Below are 23,348 nucleotides of genomic sequence, written 5' to 3' on the forward strand. Positions count from 1 at the left end.
TTATGTAGTGTACAGAGATCCAGAACAAGGCTTTTCATAACTTGTCTCTTACACCTACATTTAATCTTTTATCAGACCCTTTAATCCAAATAGACTTACATTTGAGAACAATAGAAGCAGTCAAGTTAACAAGAGATCAACAACAGTATACAACTGCCATGACTGTCAGGGAAACACACGGATTCAATTTGCTGGTACAACTCAAATTTATTTAAAGTCTCAAGCACCCCTCAGCTGAGGCAGAGATTAGGGGAAGGATAAGGGGTACAGTCACATGAGCCTCCAGCCCCTCCATCAGGCAAGGTAATTGAGGACCAGGGCACACAGTCCCAGCGTCAGAGCCGACGCAACGTCGGACGGAGTATAGCACAAAGGGGCCAAGCGTCGGTACAGGAGCTGAGTCTCTTGTAGGGCACTGAGTATTCTAGCGATATCAGGGCAGGAACAGAAGACTGCGGAAACAGGAGGCTGAGTGCAAGCAGCAGACAAGGTGAACAGAAATCACTAGACTGAACTTTGAGCCTAAGAAGACACAGCAAGACATGACAAGACAAGACAAGACTGACTAGAGCTACACCTTGTGACCTTATTACACCACAACGGTCGGACACCAGACTACACATGAGGGGAGCTCAAAAAGAGAGAGAGTTAAGGAATAAACAAGTCACAGATGTGACAGCAGCTGAGGTAGAAATTAGGATAACGATGGGGAAGGAGTAGCAAAGACAACGAGCACATGGGGAACTGTCAAACACAACAAAAACCTGCTGATCAGAGGGAAGTCATGACAATGACAAGTCTCAGTTAGTCTAGCACAGAACACGTAGCCAGGTTTTATTTATTTATTTATTTTAAGAATATGATATACTAGCACTTAACTTTTCTTTTCTTGTCAACAGCACAAAAAGATGAGTCTTTAGTTGCTTTTTAAAAAAATGAGTAAAGACTGTTCAAATTGAGATTGTGAGGTCATTCCACCAGCTGGGCACAGTCCAGGAATAGGGCCATGAGAGTGATTTTGAACCTCTTTGGGATGGCACCACAATGCGCTGTTCACTTGCAGAATGCAAACTTCTGGAGAAGTGGTGAAGCTTAACTGATGATCCATCACAACTAGGTTTCTGGCTGTCTGGCTGTGAACCCAGCTGTATAGAGTAGTTGTGATGAAACGATGGGTTAGCTGGAACCACCAGCAGTTCTGACTTAGTAAGGTTGAGCTGAAGGTGATGGTCATTCATCCAGCTAGAAATGTCACTCAGACAGATTGCAATGCGAGCAACTACCATCAGGTCATCTGGTTGGAATGAGAAGTAGAGCTGAGTGTCATCAGCATAGCACTGATAGGAAAAGCCATGCTTCTGAATGACAGATCATAATGACGTCATGTAGATGGATAAGAGAAGTGGTCCAAGTACTGAGACTTGAGGAACCCCAGTAACAAGTTGATGCGACTTTGAAACTTCACTCCTCCAAAACACACTGAAGGATCTATCTGAGAGGTAGGACTTAAACTCGGGAGTGTGATTCCAGAGATGCCCATGTTTTTGAGGGTGGACAGTAGAATCTGGTGAATAAATGGTGTCAAAAGCAGAAGACAGATCCAGCAAGATGAATACTGAGGATTTGGAAGCTGCTTTTGCCAGTCGCAGGGCTTCAGTAACCAAGAGCAGGTCAGTCTCAGTTGAGTGGCCGCTTTTGAGGCCAGATTGGTTGCTGTCCAGGAGGTTGTTCTGTACAAAAAACATAGAGAGCTGCTTGAACACAACTCACTCAAGTGTCTTTGCAATGAATGGAAGAAGGGATACCGGCATGTAGTTTTCTAGAAGTGCTGGATTTAGAGATTTCTTCTTAAGCAGTGGGCTTACCTGAGCCTGCTTAAATGCTGAGGGAAATGTTCCAGAGTGAAGAGAGGTGTTGATAATGTGAGTAAGTGAAGGTATGACTGAAGAAGAAATTGCTTGAAGGAGGTGACTGGGGATCGGATCAAGTGGACAAGTAGTAGAATGATTGGACAGGATAAGTTTGGAAACGTCCATCTCTGAGAGTGGAGAGAAAGAGGAGAGAGAGTGTGCATTAGTCGTTGTGAAGTTATCCTCAGTGGTGTGGAGAATGGGACACTGATGGTTCTTGTCTTATATGTGAAGAAAACTGCAAAGTTGTCAGCTATAAGAGTCGATGGAGGAGGAGGTAGAGGCAGATTAAGAAGAGAAGAGAAAGTTTTGAAGAGTGTGCAAGCGTCACAACAGTTGTTAATTTTGTTGTGGTAGTATAATGTTTTAGCAGTGAAGACATTTGCAGAGAAGGAAGAGAGGAGTGACTGATACACACTGTGGTCAGTAGAGTTTCCTGATTTATGCCATTTCCTCTCTGCAGCCATGAGTTTAGAGCAATGTTCACAGAGAACATCGGACAGCCAGGGGGCAGATGGGCTGGTGCATGCTTGTCTAGACGACAAAAGTTGGGCAAAAGTTGTCTAAGCAAGAGATTAGAGTGGAGCAAAGAGTGTCAGTAGCACTGTTCATGTCCAGAACTGAAAACTGAGAGAGTGAAGGAAGTGAGGATGAAACCATATAGGATAGGCGAGATGGAGAGAGTGAGCATAGGTTCCGGTGAAAGGTGACCTGCGGTGGAGTGTGTGCCGCTTCAGGAGTAAGTGCGAGGTTAGCGGTAATGAGGAAGTGGTCTGAGGTGTGCAGTGGAGCAACTAAAGTGTTGTCCACGGAGCAAAAGCGCATGTAGATGAGGTCCAGTTGGTTGCCTGATTTGTGAGTCACTGTAGTAGACGCTCGTTTGAGATCAAGTGAGACAAGAAGAGTGTTGAATTCAACAGCCTGGGGTTTTGTCTAGGTGGATGTTAAAATAACCAAGCAGTACCAGAGGAGTACCATCCTCATGAAAGTTTGATAGCAACACATCCAACTCTTCCAAGAAGTTTACCAATTGCCCTGGGGAGACGATAAATGACCACAAAGTGGATATTAACAGGGTGGGTTACAGTAATTGCATGTTACCTGTAGGAGTAATTTCCCTTTCTTTTGAGATAAGGAGACCAGAACCTCCACCCCACCCAGTCGTACGAGGGGTGTGGGAACAAGTGAAATTAGTGGAGAGGGCTGCGGGAGTTACAGTATCTTCAGGTTTGAGCCAAGTCTCAGTTAGGGCTATGAGGATGAGACTGGAATGAGTAGCAATAAAAGAAATAAAATCTGCTTTGTTAACAGCAGACTGGCAGTACCAGAGACCAACTGGAATAGAGAGTGTAGTATTAGAGGTCAGAGGGACAGGGACAGGGACAGGGACAGATTTTTGGGATAGGCCTGGCTTCGACATACAGTGCGTGCTATCAGAGTTTTCGTAGTGATAGTAGAGATCTGAAAGCACATAGTGAGTACAAGTGACCTAAATAAGTGATAACATGCTAGACAAAAGTAAAGAAAGGGGAGAAAAGCAATACTCAAGTGCCTTGTCGATGTCCTTGCTCGTTGGAGTTGCGCAGGTAGAATAGATGGTCTTCACACGAGGAGGCTTCACATTAGGGCTGCTGCGACTGCTGCCGCGGTGAAAACTACCACTTTTATATTTGCCTGAGTACCTGTTATTGAAGTCAGCTGGCCATACCTCAATAATGTGTTCATATTCACATTGACAGCATGATCAAATGCTGCCAGTTCCAGTAGAATCTCTCCGGTTTCAGCGTGCTGAGTAACAGGGATCTACATATGGCCCGAAGGCATCCAGCCCCACAGAGATGCTCCATTCCAAAAGCCGCCCATCAACTTTCTGAATTAATGACAGCAATTTTGCTGTAGTTTATTTTCCTTTGGGAACCAAACCCATTAACCAAATAGAAACTTGCTGATTAGCCAATATTGTTTATTATTATTATTATTATTATTATTATTATTATTATTATTATTAAATATAATTATTATTTACAAATATAACTATATTATATAATTCATATTTTTATAAATATATTTTCATTATTCTATAGTCAGTTTTTTTTTAAATCCAGAAATCTTTGAGATGGTTATTTAAGACATATTTAGGTTTTAATACTAGTTAAGCTCAGTCTACAGCAATTTGTATTCTCATTTATACTGATTATCACTTTTGCCTCTTTACTTCTGCTTTAAATATGCAGATATTTGAGGCACTTACAAATGGAAGTGAATGGGAACCATTTGTAAACATCAAAGATTGCCAAAAAAGGAAAAAAAAAAAAGAAATAGAAAGAAAAAGAAACAAACAAACAAGATTTTAGTGTAAAATAAGTGCTTACTAACCTTTTTGTGTTACCTTATATGCTATTTTACTCTGTTGCAGTGACAACAGAACACCTAAAATCCTAAAAAATACAGAGTCCAGAGTAAGTATTTTTGCTTTGTCGTAATTAAATTGTGGCCATGAATTGATAATTAATTCCCATGTTTTAATAAGTCATGGCCATATAGTACTTATTTGTAGTAAGTCATGGCCAAATTATACTAATTCATTAGACAATGTGTCCACAATTGAATAAAACAAGGGAAAAAATAAATGAATCATAGGACACAAATAAAACAATGCACAGGTTTTGTTTTATTTATTTTTTATTTATTAAATGCTTCATATTTTAATTTTTAAAAACTACAATAATTGCACCTATTCAATTCCATTGTACAGTGCAAGTGCCTCACCATAACCTTCACATTTGTTTTTTGTTTTTGTTTGTTTTGTTTTTGTTTTTAAGAAAAGAAGGGACGAGTTGAAATTATTTTGTTCTTGTAATCAACATTATGCCAGAACTGTTGCTAATTTCCTTTAAGAACATAATTTTGGGATCCAAAAGCCATATCCAACTGCTCCTCAACCACCTTGACTTTATTTCAGGTCTCCTCTATAACTCTGACATACATATTTTGTGTGCTTAAATGAAGACATCCTAATGCACAGCTTGGTGGAAAGGGTCAAGTTGATTCTATAAATAAAGCATGGTAGATGGGCATCACGCCCCATAACCCTATGTAAAGAAGATGACTCTGAGGAACTTTAAATTGGTTTATGTTGTGTTTACTGGTGGGCTGTCTTCAATGTAGGTAAATGGAAGAAATGGTGGCCTTTCCCACTCACATGATTTTCCAACTCATTACACGAACAATCTCTGCATAACCTCATTAAACTCAATGGCCCTATTTAGAAGTCTCTCGGTAAGAAGATTAAACTTTTAAGGCATATAAAATGGGTTTAGTATGATCAACAGCAACCACGTCATAATGAACACTTTTACTTTCCACAATCTGTGCTTCCACGACCTGTAATTAAATTACTGACCATTTCCATATGCATCCATCCCAGGAATGCTTTTAAAACCAAAGCCAAGTCTAGCATTCCAAACAACGCCAAACCTCACTTACACACACTTCTGTATCGATGATTTCTGGGAAAGTTAACGGATTGCACCTCCTGTGTCTAGAATGAGCTCTAAGTTTTGTTTTCATAAGCTGAGTGGTGCCCTCACAAATCCTGACATCATCAGCAATAACATACAAAAATGCGGCTAAAATCTTCCAGCTGTTTACTCAAAGCAATTCTCTCCTACCCATGAGCTGGAAAATAACTGCAAAGGTGCGATTCTATGACTTTTACCACCACACCCTGTGGTCTGCATTGTGTAAGTCAAATTCAATCCTGACTACACTAAAAAAACATGAACATTCTCCAGAAGAAAAGTGATATTCCAGGTTTAGTAAAAGTTAAAGGGATAAAATCTCTCTCTCTCTCTCTCTCTCTCTACACACACACACACACACACACACAGTATACAGTATGTGTATATATATACATATCCTCATTGGCACTCTCACATCAAGAATTAAAGTTTGAGCTTCCATGAAATGTTGATTGCATAGGCTTTCTATGAATGGACAAAAAGATGAGAGAACACTAAAAATATCTTCATCTGAGTTCCATAGATGAACGAGAGTCTTAATCGTTTGGAACAACATGATAGTTAGTAAATGTAAACCATCCCTTTAAACACATTCATTGCATAATGTTGATTACAATAACAACAAAAATAAATACATATATAAAATACATAAATTATTTTGACTCGTCTATCATTTTCTTAAAAAAAAGGGAGGTAATGATGAGGTACTTACAATGGAAATAAATGGGACCAATGTTTTAGCATTCAACCACAGAAATAAGAAGCTTGTTATTCAGTAAAACCCCTTTAATAGAATTGTAGAATTATAGAATCAGTTTAACCACAGAAGTGAAAAGCTTGTAATTCTTTAAAAGCACTTCTAAAATCAATTCATCTGTTTAAAATGTGTTGGTTGTGAAGCTGTTTAAATAACAGTAAAGTTTTAATGTTAGTTTTTAGAGTTGTTTTAGTGGTAGGGTGTATTGGTGTCATGAATCCTGTTCATGGACGTCCAGAGGTCACCCTTCCATTACAATGACTCTCGCACTACACAAACTGTTACACATCACCCTGTGTTGATGATAAAGGCATACTTGTATTTTCACAGAATTTTTTTTTTCATGCTAAAATATCTATTTTTGATGCTATACATGTATATATATATATATATATATATATATATATATATATATATATATATATATATATATATATATATATATATATATATATATAAATTACAGATTGCACAAAAGAAAATTTGCCTATTCACCATTGTAAGTGCCTCAATGCAACCTTGATTTTGAGAAAAGGATAAATCGAAATAATTTCAGAACAATATACAGTACTGTAATATCATAAACTATGTCGATTGAACTTAATTGTACTGTAATGTACCCAGAATATTCCTTTAAGAAATGTTGTAGCTGGACTTTGTCAATATATTGCATCGAGGCAAGAGAAAAAGTCTTGGAATTTGATAAAGTCAAGTCTCTGAAATCACAGGAAAAATGCTTTTATGATGTGGGCTCTAATCTGAGGCCCAAGGCAATGTAAAGGCAGCATTGGGTCAGTGCTTGCAAACTTTTGTTACCAGGTCAAAGCAGAAAAAAAAAAAACTCTTGAGGAGTCAGTGTACTTCAGGATAGATGAGAAAATGAGTATGTCTACAAGTCAAGAATGGAGCAAGCACCACTTAAATGGATAGTTCACCTAACAATGATAATTTGATGTTTATTTGCTTACCCCCAGGGCATGCAAGATGTAGGTTACTTTGTTTCTTCAGTAGAACACAAACCAAGATTTTAAGATCAAATCATTGCAGTCTATAAGCCTTATAATGTAAGTGGAAGGGAATCATGGCTAAAACATAAAAAAAAAAAAACATACACAAACAAAACAAAATTATCCAGAAGGATCAAATCCAGAAGGATAAGGAGAGATGAGATACTATCATCTGCCGTCATCAGTAGGTCATTTGTAACCCTGACCAGAGCTGTGTCTGTGCTGTGGCCAGGGCGAAAAACCAGACTGGAATTTCTCAGTTTATTTTGTTTAAAATGGACCAGAAGCTGCGCAGCTACTACTTTTTCCAACACTTTGGAAAGAAATGGAAGGTTGGAGATGGCCTGTAGTTGTCAAGGTGTTCTGGGTCTAAGGTGGGTTTTTTTGGGGAACATGGGAACATGGCCAGCCTGGAGGGAGTTAATGATGAGCTTGGTGATCAGGGGACTTATAACACAGAATTTAGATTTTTGGCAAGGATGTGGAAAAGGGGTCCAGGACACAAGTGGATGGTTTCATCTTTCTAATAATGTTCTCAACCACTGGCTGTGAGATGTCATGGGAAACAGCAAAGAGGTTGGGAGATCCAGGCTATGGGTTGACAGTCAGGACAGAGGAGCTTAATAGGATGAAGCAGATGTTATCTACTTTTTTCCTAAAAAGAAGTGATAAAGTTGGTACCCGTTGTTACCTGTCTCTTCAGGTCCCTGAAACAGATTTGAAGCTTATCTTTAGTGTAGGAAGAGGGGAGTGGCAGCTGGTCAGATAAACCCAGTTCATACTATTTTACTAATAGGGGCTTAGTTTGAAATGACCAGGTCCAGTATGTGGCCCCTGAAATGAGTGGGGACATCAGCATGTTGTTGGAAGTTGAGACAGTCCAGTAGCTGCAGAAACTCAGCTGCAATGTGGTAGGAGGCACTGTCTACATGAATGTTAAAATATAGAAGTATTATAATGTTAGCAGAAATTGTGCAGAGTGATGTAAGTAGATCGTGCATCTCTGATAAATAACCTAAGTTTTGTTTGGGGGGGGGGGGGGGGGGGGGGGGTTTGGGCGATAGATGAGAAGTATTGTCATGGGGAAAGAGGATTTACACTTATATGCAAGGCATTCAAAAGAAGACAGTGCAGCTAGGGAGAGGGGGGACAATTCCAAATTCTGTCTGTGTATTACAGCTAATCCACCACCACGACCAGTGCTGTGGGCTTTCTCCAGGTAGCTCCAGGAGGACATCCGTCATTTAACCCTGAGTAGACCTCAGGCTGGTGCCATGTTTCTGTAATGTACATAAAATTGAATCCCTTGTCCATGATGTGGTCTTGTATAAAAGACGATTTATTTGTGAGGGATTGTGTATTGAAAAATTCAATACGTGTTACTAACATCAAGAGCAACACTGTTCTGATTATGCAACAGACATGCGACAGTGGTCCAGATGGATGGAATGGCTGAAGCAGAGCAGTCATGCTGATGGATAACAAATTTATGATGGGAACTTCTGTGAATATAACGCAGTCAACGGAGAAGTCCAAGTTATTTGATAACTGCAATACACATTTGAATGGTACAGTTGTTGAGAGTCAGCAGCTGTGAAAGGGAACACTTGAGATTCAAGCCAAAAAAGCTTGTAGTAGCAACGCAACAATCAGACGATGTTGGAGGAGATAAAAGTAGGTGAGTAGAAAGCCTTCAGTTTGATCATAATCCATGTAAAAAAATAAAATAAAATAAAAAACATGAGAAAAAACTATTAAAACATAGAAAACTGTGAAAACAGCAAGTGCCAGTGTCCTCTAACTTTAATTTAAAACAATAAGTGTAATTTTTTTTTTTTTGTTTAACTATTAAAACTATACAAACAAAGAAATTGTTACAACAGAGAAGGGGCAAACAAATACCAGCGTCCTCTCCTCATTACTCATTTTTATAAAATTTTGGGAGAAGTATCCCTTTAAGTACAACTAGGTCTTCACTTTGAGCAAAACTGACCTATTAGCCTGTTAACCAAACTTATCTGGGTAATTTTCTTTATAAAAACTTCAGTCACAGCTCAAAGAAGAAAAGAAAAGAAAGCATGTAATCTTGAAAATAAAAAATGCACAGATCCCATTTAACTGCCACATAATCCAAATATGTGACATTTCTCTTTGTGAAGCATGGGCATTCAAGATGCTTGTATGATTCAGATTTAGTCATGATGAGTAGAAACGCTGTGGGAAAACTAAAAACCGATGCCGGTTTTCTTGCGTAATGTCCTCTTAATCCAAGTTGTCATAGAAACAAGAATTTACTTGTTTGATGTAACTGAAAACCAGGCATTAAGTGCAGTCTCACAAACACGTACACATACTATACAACATAATGAGGACACAAGCTTGCCACTGCGTTTCCTTCGGTTGATAAGTACACAGTAACACACAGTTACATATTTTTATTGTCAGTACAGGAATAAAAAAAACATACATCTGGATTATTTTATTTGTGTAGTACACACAACTTTATTACAATAGTGTATTTTTTCACAGTTTAAATTAATTTAATCTTAACAAGGACAGGTAGGGACAACCATAAATTAGCCATCTTGTGTCATAATTAACAATAATTCTGATAACCTCACAAAGGAAGGTTTGAGACTTACGTGTTTTTGAAACCAGTTAGTCACTTTTAGGTATTTATTTTTAGTTTATTTTTCAGTTTAACTGATAAAAAAAAGCCTACATGAGGATTTCTGCATGTAACTCAATTAGTAAGATGTTAATGTAAATGTCAATTTAACTGAAATGTAATTCTCCCCCTCATGTCATTCCAAACCCATGACAATTTCCTTCATCTTCAAAAAAAATATTCCTAAAGAAACCTGAGATATTTCTGTCCCTCTACTGAATGGTAAAACTTTTTAGCTTCAGAAAGTTTATAAATTAATTAATTAAGCACAGATTTAATTTAGACTTTTACTTACATATAAACACACTGATTTACACACGTTCAGAGATTTAATCAATATGATAAACAGACACTCAAAGAACAAATCTCATTTGTTCTTGTGGAAGCTCAGACATATTTACAACATTTTATGTTCACTACTGTATGTGCGCTGATCAATGTTTATATGTGAACAAGTTCCTAAATTAAATCTGTTCATCATATAAAGCTATTACATCTCTTCGGTAGACTTTGATTAAACTGCTTAATTTATTTGGATTTCTTTAACAGGAAATCCAACTTGAACTTTTTGAAGTGTTAAAGTTTGGTGGAATGGACTTTAAATGGTGGGACAAAAATCTCTCAGACTGATGATTTTCATTTACCTCCTTTAAAACCTTATTCTGTGGAAGAAAAGGGAGGAAGTATGACTATAGGCAGTAGCATATCCAGTACGTTTTGTTTGTTTTAGGAAAAAAGATCTGGGATTAGTTTGCAAGGGGAAGTTTGATATTCTGATGACTAAGACACCATGACAAATGGAAAATGACACCATGACAGCATCATACTGTTTATCACTGTTTACATGAAATTGTGAAGCCAGAACTCCTCAAGTTAAATTTAGCCACATATGCTGGATCTTTTTTTCTTATATTTTTTCCCCTTCTAATATAGTTTTATTATACATTTTGAACTGCTTATGTTTAGAAAATTGACAAATCAATGAATAAACTATGAATAGAAATTGTATAATTTCACATTATAAAGTAAATTACACAATAGAATCTACAAAATAAAAATAATTACCCATGTATCACAGTAGTAGCATATACTGCATGACAGTGGAGTGATCAATGGAATTCTCAGGCTGATGGTGTAATTGACTGGCTGCTTTAAGCTGATAGACGGGTTTGTTCAGTTGTTTGTGAATGACTCACTATCTGGGCAGCATTTCGTCCAGGTCAACGACCATGTAGGCCAGTATGACCCAAACAGCGGATCATCTCCTTCTGGGTTTTGGACACTTATGTGTCACTGATGCTATGGTGTAACCAGAAGTACTGAACTGAAATGGAGTGATTCATATGTGTGAAAAATGTTCTTCTGCCTAAGAATAGTCCGTCTTACGTCTGCTCTTTAAAATAGTTCATCCAAAAATGAAAATTCCATCATCATTTACTCACCCACATGCTGCTCCAAACACACATGAATGTACTGGTCATATTTGAAACTTGATAACTCCAGGCCGCTTTCATAGTAAGAGCATGGAGAAAAAAAAAAGTCTTCAGAATTTTGCTTCTTGAATTACACTGAAAGGGAAAGTCATGTGAGTTTCAAATTATATGGTGTCTAAATGACTATTTACCATAATTTTCGGGCTATTACGAAATGACTGCTCGCTATTCTTTTTGTTTCGTTTTAAAACTCTGTATTGGTTTTCATATTCTGAGGCCTTGATCCAAGTGATGCTGATGACAAGCTGACCATGGCCGTGATTAACACAGCATTACAAAATCCTTTTAAGATCAGTGTGACATAAACATTCACAAAAACGTTTTCTATATCCCCCTGCAGGCCTCATTCTCTTTGTTTGGAGGAGCAATAGAATCCAGAATGCATGTGGTTGCAGTTAAAGGGTCATTATACGAAAACGTGCCATTTCCCACTTTTAATGTTTGATTTTCAAATTTCTGTTTTGAAAATCTTTAAGCCCCTTTTTGGATTAAGTAGATCCTTACCTCTCAGGAAAATGTGCCGTGCCATCTCAGGCTATCTTATTTTTTTCATTTTTTTCATTTAACTAATTTAAATGTGTGTTTTTGGTCAACCCTGTTACCAACATATTAATTACTTTTTGAAAAGGTTTTAAATACATGTATAGAACAAATCTGATATACTGTGGAAGATATACTCCCCCTTGTTACATTAAGAGTGTTTGTGAATTGAGAATATTGAAAGTTTTATTTTTTTAAGGGGATGAATACGTTCATTTCCAAATTACACTCTCCCAGCATCTTCTGTTTTAAGAAAAATGTATGGAAACAAAAATTAAACACCTCAATTCAATTTTGAGTGGATTATTAGCCTCTCTTAATAAACATTTACAATTAATTGATTACATTTTTATTTACATTTTTTAAGTTATATTAGAATATTATACAAGTAACAGGGTTGACACATCAGTTACAGGGTTGACAACAGCTACCGTATTGATTATACTGCTTGTTTGAGTTACAATTATGGTTGTAATGGAGTCTTAATTGGACATTCATAAACCTTTAATTCAACATGACTAATCAGCATATTATGTAGACGGCTCTATTGAGATATTTTAGCATAAAAATGATGAAAAACCGAAACTTATCTGTTTGCATGAACTTTAACTTTAAAATGTTTTAACTGTTGCCCCGCCTTCTACTTCTCAAACCTCATACTTTCTATGATATTGTGCTGAGAAAACACAGATTTACCCATTCTGTGTTGGTAGTGGCGTGTACCACAGTTTGCTTTGCCAATTGAGAAACTTGATTGGTAAACGGTTTGCCAGAATATACCCTGACCCAGATCTATCCCGTTAGTGAAGCATTGGTTTCCACACTGGTTTCATTAAATAAATAAATAAAGGAAATTATTATTTTAAAAGATTCACGAATAAGAATCATCTGTTCACGAATTGGATCGTGAAATTGCATTACCGAGCCAAAGATGATACTGAACATTTCGAATGAATAAAGAAGTTCATCTTTAAACCACATAAAGCTATTGTTTGACTTCATAAACCTTTATTTTATGCATGCTTCGTATGGATCTGTTGACTGAATGCATAGTGTGATTTCTAGGAGAATGTTTGTGTCGTTATGTGCTTGTAACGGGAAAAAATCAGTCGCGGTATTGTTTGAAATCCCCAAACTTAAATATTAAATTAATAAATTACATCAAAATAAAAGTAATCACTGGTAATCTAAAATAGTTTTCAGATGGTACTGTAATCTGATTACCCCTTATTTAAAATGTAATTTTAACGAAATACAGTTACTCATATTTTGTATTTTACATACGTAACGCTGTTACATGTATTTCGTTACACCCCAGCCCTGATTATTTATGATTGTGTAGCATACTGTAAATGTAAGTAGTTCACATGCCATCAAATAATCATACAAGTCACACAAGCTTGATTTATTTTTTGACAAGAAAACTTTTTCAAACTATTTGGATGGAGTGCATGTATGGAGAGTATCCCAAATGCAAACTGAAAAGCTTGTGAATTTGACTTCTCATAATAAAAAAAATAATGACTTTTGATTTATAAAGCACATTTATAAAACCCAATGCACTTGTGTGTATCAGTATAGATCAGTAACCTCAACATATTTTAGCCTATCTATCAGTAGAATAAATAAAAAAACATGATTTTTAGGGATAAAAACTGTAAAAACATGTATATTATGTATACTATTTGTAAGAAAGTATGTCTGTTAAAATTCTCAGTCATCCAGGTCATAGTTATCCAAGAAGGGTTGGCTCAGGGGTGACAACCCCACAGAGGTTAAATGCCTGGCACTCCCCATCAGTCATTTAGAAATGAAGAAACCCCTTGGATGAGAGGCAATAGCTTCAAATATGGACGTACCTAGTCCAGTTGCCCTTGATTTAACCCTTCTTGTGTATACAACATGGGTAAGACACACAAAAGCGTACTTGGGTCAACCCTCTTACCCTGGAATGGTTACAGGGTTGACGGTAACAGGGTTGACGAAAAAGGTTATTGCCGGCCATTACTAGCCATGAGGTATAGGTAATGACACTACATTACGTGCCTTAATGAGAGGCTTAAATATTATCATATATGTAAATTTTTAAATATGTACAAAAAACTTTTTAACATATGCTTTTCTGGTAACAGGGCTGACACAATGAGCGTGTCCCTGTCTTTCAGACATTACATAACCTCAAAGAAAATTCATTAAAAAGAAGAGAACACTTACTTGTCTTCTACCATCAACTTCATGAAAGTCAGATAATGTCACTTCCTGCAACTGATGCAACTTTTGGAACAGTCCATTATCTTTAAAGAGGTGTTTTTATAAAAAGTAACAGGGTTGACGAGAACCTAGGGACCCGACTAAATTGTGTTTTTTTTTATTTTATTTGACACGTTAAGAATAAAATCCATTTATGACTAATGAACTGACACTTAAGGCTTTATACAAGTATATGTTTTTTTATGATAGTTTGACTTTTTTGGCCTCGATAGCAAGTAGAAGTAGAAAAATCTTACTGAGGGACAGGCCATTTTCAACATTTCTTCAAGATGCTTTGTACAAAAATGTGATTAAAATCCTTTAAAAACCAAAGAAACAGAAAATAATTTATTATTATGTTATGAGACATTATGGAAACTAAAATATAAAATATTCTATTTCTTTTATGTTTTATTAAGATTTACAGAGCTTTTTTTCCCTGAGGGACACAAAATGGCACGTTTTCGTATAATGACCCTAAAGCCTGTTTGCCTTCCATCTATTTCTGTACTGATACCATATGTTAACAGGCACCAGCCACAAGATATTTTTTTTGTGGAAAATTCAGGGACAGAGTTTTGTTTGACCTTAGAAGGGTGCTTGGTGAAGCATTGCTTATTCTCTGAATCAATAGTGAGAGGTGTACGGTGCAAAGCGCGCTACGGGGACAATTCTAAAGGGCAGAGAACTGAAAAAAAAACTGGACAGGGTTGGACAACTCAAATGTAAAACACAACTATCTGTATGGTTTTTAAAACATCTATTTGGACCTACCTGGTCTCATGGCATAAACATACCTGTGGGCAATTTTTAGCGAGATACGAAATATGTAAATGAGCACAAATAATTACATATCACTGCAGTTTCTGAAAGAAATGAATACTAAAGGCAGTAAAACTCCAACACCTTTTATTCCTTTTCACACAAATTTACAGTTTTGATTAATAAAGCGTAAAATCTATCTATCGATCTATCTATCTATCGATCTATCTATCTATCTGTCTATCTATCTATCTATCTATCTATCTATCTATCTATCTATCTATCTATCTATCTATCTATCTATCTATCTATCTATCTATACTACCAACTGGGGTCAGTAAGATTGTTTTTAATTAAATTAATACATTTCTTACAGACTTACAGAATCATATTTTTTCCTAAAGTTACATAAAGTTTTTTCAAATTGTAATAATATGAATTGCAATCATATTTTTGTGTATTTTAGTCATATTTTATGTGATATAAAGAAAGCTTTGCTGAGCTGAAGAAACTTAATATATCTATAAAGAGAGTCATTTATTTTGCTTTAGATTTTTTTATTATTACTGAGCGCACCTTTGATACTGAAGATAAATACACCATAATGCTACATCACATTTGTGGTCCATTCTACAATATCCGACAGCAAATACAACCATATCAAGCTCCACTTTTCAGATGGTAAGCTGCCATGATTGTAACAGAGCTATCTTAAATGACATTTTAGACATGAGAGAAGCAGTTGCAAAGGGATGCCAAGATCTCATGTTTGAGTTTGCCGCTTTAAGTGAAAGTGAAAGTGAAAGTGAAAGTGAAAGTGACATTCAGCCAAGTATGGTGACCCATACTCAGAATTTGTGCTCTGCATTTAACCCATCCGAAATGCACACACACAGAGCAGTGAACACACACACACACACTGTGAGCACACACCCGGAGCAGTGGGCAGCCATTTATGCTGCGGCGCCCGGGGAGCAGTTGGGGGTTCGATGCCTTGCTCAAGGGCACCTAAGTCGTGGTATTATCAAGGGGAAAAGCTACAGAGCAAATTGTGTTCACTTCAAATGCAGCACAAAATCTGTTTAGACAGCTGTGCAGGTGATTCATTTGTTTGACATGTTGTCTTTAAACTTCAGTGGAATTTCTACATTCATTTCTACATGCCTCCTGCTGCGTTCATTTTACCTGCAGTGATGTCATAGTCAATTCATCTGATAACACTGTGTGCAGTGCAGTGGGGGAAAAACGATCCTCTTGTGTGCCGCAGTTCATTGATGGTTAAAGCAATCAGACTGGTGACTACAGACATTAATGAGATTTTTCCAATCTAATGCTCAAGTGATGATGGGAGAAGGCAGTAAAGCTGCCATGGATGACTTTTCACAAGAGCTAATGACTTATACAGTGGGGTCCCAAAATCAGAAATTATATTGTAAAGCAAGAATAAGAAAATGTTATGACCATCAAATATTGATGTCGCTTAATTAAATGTAAGCAGAACTGTGACATAGACTATTCAAGGTAGAAAAGGTCAGATGTTCTTGCTTCCACTCAAGAAGAAGCTCTTTTGGACCTGATAAATTTTTAAACTATGTTCATTCTTCATTTTACTTTTCACTTTTTTAAGCTAAAGAGAAATGAAAGAAAATAATGAAAGAAAATGTTTTTATTAAAATAGAAAAATGCAAAGTGGAAGTACCTTCACTAGTTGTTCAGCCTTCTGAATTCTACTGTAACTGTTAAACCAGAAAACTGCAGCGAAGTCACGCTAATGCTAGAAACAGATATTTGTTTCTTTGGAAATATTGAAGATACTGGACATGATTTGTTATTTTGATAGAAATAAAAAAGATCAATAGTCATAAAAGGCAAACTGTTTTCAGAGTGTGAAAATATTAAATGATACACTACATTACACCTGTCCAAATCTGCTCCTGAGGGTTTAACCATGTGAGCTATCTTCACTTTTGCCAAGTATGCTGAGCTTTTCAGAGCCAATTTCACAGATCATTGGCTGAACTCAAACAAAGAATGCAGTTCTATTAGTCATTAGACTGAGTCAAAGTCTCTTTGTATGAGGGAAGCACAAAAAAGAAATAGTATAAATTAAACACATTACATGTGTATAACCACGTCTGTTATATGATTGGCTTCTTAGCTTGACAAAAATTATTATGATAGAAGCAAAAGTTGGCAAATAGCAGAATGGTCTCAGACGTGGGGGAAAAAGCAACATCTGGCAAAAAATTACAAATTAAAAGCCTGCAGTCTGGGGATTTTTAAGTGTCACATGATCCTTCAGAAATCATTGTTTTATATTCAGATTTGCTGCTCAAAAAAAAAAACATTTCTTAGTATTATCACAGTAAATTGTGCTGTTTTTCAGGATTCTCTGATAAACAAAATGTTCAAAAGACGAGAAGGGTTACACTTTATTTTAAGGTGTCCTTGTTACAGTGTAATTATACATTGAAATACTGAGTAATAATTAATTACATATACTAACTATATGGTTAGGGTTAGTGTGATGAGTGGTGCAGATGGAGTTTATTACCATTCAACTTCACCAATCTTGCTCCGCTCCCACGGCTCTCGGCCTGCCTCACTCATCACAGTTGGAATTAGGGTATGGTTTAGGGTTAATTGGATGTAATAATGCATATTTAAATATTATTATAATAGTAAGTACATGTAACGTTTATAACAAGGACACTTTAAAATAAAGTGCTACCGAAGCAATTTTTTAAATAGATGAAGTATTATTTTCCTCTTTTCTTTTACATCTTTTGTGAAAATGTAAAAGTGTTTACTGTCAAATTTGACAAATTTAAAGCATTTAGAAAAAAAACATCCTAGTTTACATCTTATTGCAATACGTTGAACCATGTGTCTTCATCCTTTACATTTATAAATGTCTAAAACATGTCAAAAAACACAAATATATATATTTATAATGCAACAGTAAATACCCCATCACTATTGCTTATTTTGTTTATTATATATTTATATCACCTTTATTTATATACCACTTTAAACAAAATATATTGCGTCAAAGCAACTGAACAACATCCATTAGTAAAACAGTGTGTCAATAATGCAAAATGATAGTTAAAGGCAGTTCATCATTGAATTCAGTGATGTCATCTCTGTTCAGTTTAAATAGTGTCTGTGCATTTATTTGCAATCAAGCCAACGATATCGCTGTAGATGAAGTGACCCCAACTAAGCAAGACAGAGGCGACAGTAGCAAGGAACCCGAAACTCCATCGGTGACAGAATGGAGAAAAAAAAACTTGGGAGAAACCAGGCTCAGTTGGGGGAGCAGTTTTCCTCTGACCAGACGAAACCAGTAGTTCAATTCCAGGCTGCAGCAAAGTCAGATTGTGCAGAAGAATCATCTGTTTCCTATGGTCTTGTCCTGGTGGTCATCTGAGACAAGGTCTTTACAGGGGATCTGAATCTGGGGCTCTAGTTGTCCTGGTCTCCGCTGTCTTTCAGGGATGTAGAGGTCCTTTGATGCTGATCCTCTATCTGGTCTGGATACGTACTGGATCCGGGTGACTGCAGTGACCCTCTGATCTGGATACAGACTGGATCTGGTGGCTACGGTGTCCTCAGAATAAGAGAGAAACAGACAAATATTAGCGTAGATGCCATTCTTCTAATGATGTAGCAAGTACATCGGGAGTTATAAGAAGTGTTTCGGTTTACCTAATTAAAAGTGAAGTGACATTCAGAAAGAAAGAAAGATATGGTTTGGCATGACACAAGGATGAATAGTAATTTTCACATTTGGGTGAACTGTCCTTTTAAAATGGATTTTGCAGTTTCACTTTGTTAATTGCAATCAATCACAAGACAAGATCCAGAACTATATTGTGCTAGATGAAACTGACCTGGAACCCCAGCCTTCATCCACATGTAAATGTCTGTTCCCTCTCCATGTTCTTCAAGCGACATGACACTGATGACAGCCAACAGTTTCATAAATTCCTTCATAATTGCCCGAACTTTATCACTGCCAGTGAACTCTAGTCCCAGAGGACTGAAGGTGTCCAGGTCAGACTCCATTACCGGGTCAAAGTTTGAATTGTTTGTTTTAGGAGAAGTGGAGAAGAATCACCACAAAAATCAGAGTGATAATATTCTAATTTAAGAAATGCTAGTATATTATATTATTGACAATCTATTTTCCTGTTTATCAGTATTGTATAAAGTGCTATACAAATAAAGATTACATATTATATTATATTATATTATATTATTAACCCAATACAAAGCAATAAATGATTTTTTGTTAATCTTGGTTCCCTATCAGTCAGTCATGTTCGACGTTAACGTCAGTGACTGATGAATGGGATCTCACCTGAGACCCCAATCACATTACAAAACAAGCCAGTTGTTGTTCAAGTCTAACCCAGAGCTGAAGGCCATGCTTTCCTGGGGCACCATGAGTGTCAGGCTTGGGTTGGAACCCTCCCTCCGTGTCCTGAACGCTCAAGGCTGGATCACTGGCATTCCGCTCCTTTTCCTTTCTTCATGGAAGTGCATGAGGATGTTACTAAATCGTGGAAGGCACCTTATTTCTACTAGAATACGATCGAGTGCCAACTCCACTCTAGCTACCCTTATTGGTGGGACAGCTAAAAAGGGTATGTAGAGATCCCCTAGGTGGAGCGTGGAGTTGCGATACAGCTATGCCCACAGACTGCTGCCTCCTGGCAGGGTCATCCCAGTCTCCAGGTTCCTATACTTCCTTTAGTGGCCGTGCAAGAGCTCGAAGAGCCCTCTGGTTGTTTTAAATCAGCAATGTGGGAAAGTTTGGGGTTGTAGAGATGCAGTGGCCGACCGGCTGTATATCAGAACTGGTTTTCAGTTTTATTTTGGCCGATCTCTATTCCAGAAATCAACACAAACTGCATTGCCATTATTTCCTAAAATGTAATGTGTGTTGAATTTTTCTGAGGTCTGAAAAAAGGAGAAAGTGCTGTAACAGGCAGATCAAGCTCACTGCTTGCGATGCATGAAATATAGGAAGGCTATGTGGGGAGTTATATAAATGTATCTTTGAGAGGAACTGACCATCTCCGTAAATGCTTTGATGGCATTTTCTTTTCCTCTTACCTCCATATAATGCTCAAGGAAATGCTGTATCATTGCTGTTCCATAAGCGCCACCTGCTGTCATTATCATTTAGTCCATCAGCTGTTTTTGTTTTGTGCAGGTGTCTTATGTAGCACAATTTCATAAATCTAAAGCTCTGTTTTTGCTTTAAATCTTAAAAGTATACAATCTGATTAAAATAAAAAACAACTGCTCATTCTACACTTAACAATACTGTCTGTTCAAAATAAATAAATAAAAATAATTTCCTGTTGTATTAAACCATGACCACAAAACTGAGGTATGTACCAAAATGAACATACATGATGATTACATATTATTGTAGCACTGTTTGTGCTGAATACAGTGTAACCAGCCATTAATATGTTTTTGAAAAAGCACAAATGTCAGAATTTCTCTAGGGTTCCAAAATCCCCTTAGAACCCAGAGGGTTAACTCCCATCACCACAGTCCCTGTGACCACTGCCGAGTGGCCGAAACACATCTCAGCTCTTCAGTGAAAACTTAAAGGGATACTCCACCCTATAATGAAAATCTTGTTATTAATCGCTTACCCCCATGTTGTTTCAAACCCATAAAAGCTCTGTTCATCTTTGGAACACAATTTGAGATATTTTGGATTAAAACCTGGAGGCTTGAGACTGTCCAATAGACTGCCAAGTAAATAACAGTGTCAAGGTCCATAAAGGTATGAAAAGTCGTCATCAGAATACTCCATCTGCCATCAGAACTACTTCATTCAATAATTCCTTTGTCAACCGTTTTATTGAATATAGTTGTTATTTTTGTGCGATTAATGCGATTATCACCGCATCATGTAATTAATTCGATAAAAATTGTAATCGCTTACCAGCCCTAATAGATATCTAATATTTCATATATGTGTGTGGTTGGGGGGAGTGTAATATATGTTATATACAATACAGACCAAAAGTTTGGACACACCTTCTCATTCAAAGAGTTTTCTTTATTTTCATGACTATGAAAATTGTAGATTCACACTGAAGGCATCAAAACTATGAATTAACACATGTGGAATTATATATGGAATTATATACATAACAAAAAAGTATGAAACAACTGAAAATATGTCATATTGTAGGTTCTTCAAAGTAGCCACCTTTTGCTTTGATTACTGCTTTGCACACTCTTGGCTTTCTCTTGATGAGCTTCAAGAGGTAGTCACCTGAAATGGTCTTCCAACAGTCTTGAAGGAGTTCCCCGAGATGCTTAGCACTTTTGGCCCTTTTGTCTTCTGTCTGCGGTCCAGCTCAAACCTAAACCATCTCGATTGGGTTCAGGTCTGGTGGCTGTGGAGGCCAGGTCATCTGGCGCAGCACCCCATCACTCTCCTTCTTAGTCAAATAGCCCTTGATGCCTTCAGTGTGACTCTACAATTTTCATAGTCATGAAAACTCTTTGAATGAGAAGGTGTCTCCAAACTTTTGGTCTGTACTGTATATATAGTGGAACCATAGAAAAGATTCACTCATTTATCACTTATTACTTTTCTTCACATGTAATTAAATTAGTAGTTTTTCAGCTTTAAGTTGTGAACTTGCAACACCACAAATTAAAGTGTGAGTTTATCTGCCCTGCTGCAGCTGTAAATAGAACATTACGAATAAGCATTCCAATATATATAAATGAACTCAGTTAACATAATTACTTTAACTTTTTTTTCTATAAAACCTCCCATGGGTCACATGTTCGACACATTTGTTCTAAATCATCCAACAAGACATAATAGTATTGATGAGGAAGTGTAGTTTGTGCTGTTGGAAGTACTGAGCAGCTCCCACCCCCCCTGGCTCCTCTGCGGCCCGCAGAACCATCCTCAGTGTTCTTTCGGGACACAGCCCTGGGGATACAAACAATCGACAGCATGAGCCAACCACATAATATTTCAGAATACATTTTCATAATGCAGACACTGTAATGTTTACTCACTGGCTAAGATCAAAGTTAGTTGCTTTCATCAATCTGATCTTTAGCAGAAAAGGGCAAGAGAAGATTATATTTATTTTTTAAATGATAGTGCATATGTAAGGCCAGGTTCACACATTAGAGACATCATGCTGACATATCTAGGAAGGCAATGCTAGATGATCCTGACCTTCCAGACAGTTGCATGCTGGGGACTTGATAACTTGTCTGTACTTCCAGCAGAGTGGAATCTGTGAGAGATATTTTGGGCTTAATTGTGTTGGGCTTTCTTGATGATTCAGACGGGAGAGCTGTCTATACATGCATCCATCTCCTAAACTGCAAGGTACACATGGGAAAAAACTGGTCAGTGTGTCCAAGTCAAATGGCACGGCAGAGGATGCAGCTGAGAGAATGTAATAGACCAGAACATGGTGCTACGAGTAGATTTATGGATACTGAGTAAATAGCTCACACTGTTGCAATAATAATAAAAAAAAAAAATACATAGTAGAAACAGAGCCAAGGACTCAATGAACAGAATGTTGTTGATCATTTAAAATGTTGTTGAAAATGCTTACTTTACCAGCAGTGAAATAAATCATATTGTCTGTGGTTATTGTGCACCATTATAGCTTTACTTTGCCAGTGTTTGTGGATGCCTATTGCCAAGAGAAAGATGTTAAATACAAATGAGCACAAGCCTCAGTATTGCCTCTGCAATAAAGCAACAACAGAGAGGGGCCAAGAAACTCAAACCACATTGCATATTGACACTCAGCAGGAATTTTAATAATCTCCATTATAACAGAATTTTTCTCTAAATTACTGCACATGCACAAAATCTACATTTTATATATATATATATATATATATATATATATATATATATATATATATATATATATATATATATATATATATATATATATATGCATACAGTTTGAACCATAAATATAACAATAATCTTTTTTTTACAATTATTTAAAAACAGTCATTAAAAAAAAATTTCAACATAACTAGAGATTCTGGTGAAAGACATCAAAAGAGTTCATATACATGAATAAAAGAAAGGCAGTTGTACACATAGTGACCCACATTGAATTCAACAGTTTGCACATGGAGACACAATGAGGTCCCCATATATGTGGGACCTTACCATATAACCTTAAAAATGAAGATACCTAAAGAAAAGTTTATAATAATGCAACACGGTTTACTAATGTCAAAATATTTTACTAACATACCTACCAATTTCAGTGAAAAAAATAACAATGATGCTGCCATCTCTATAAAGAACTTTTCTCCCTTGTAATTTGTCTCAAATCTTGAGTGAAAATTGATATTTTGACCCCCTTCTACAAATTAGTGGATAACTCAGTAAATATTC

At 36.7% G+C, this 23,348-nt stretch overlaps 2 pseudogenes; both read right to left on the bottom strand.

Moving 5' to 3' along the window:
* Positions 1-1,196: 1,196 nt before the first annotated feature.
* On the bottom strand, positions 1,197-3,330 carry LOC113059505 (uncharacterized; annotated as a pseudogene).
* Positions 3,331-7,995: 4,665 nt separating this feature from the next.
* The window catches only part of LOC113059506 (carboxypeptidase Q-like), a 48,936-nt pseudogene continuing 33,583 nt past the window's right edge, over positions 7,996-23,348 (bottom strand).

Source organism: Carassius auratus, chromosome 41 (assembly GCF_003368295.1).
Source record: "Carassius auratus strain Wakin chromosome 41, ASM336829v1, whole genome shotgun sequence".
Lineage (NCBI taxonomy): Eukaryota > Metazoa > Chordata > Actinopteri > Cypriniformes > Cyprinidae > Carassius > Carassius auratus.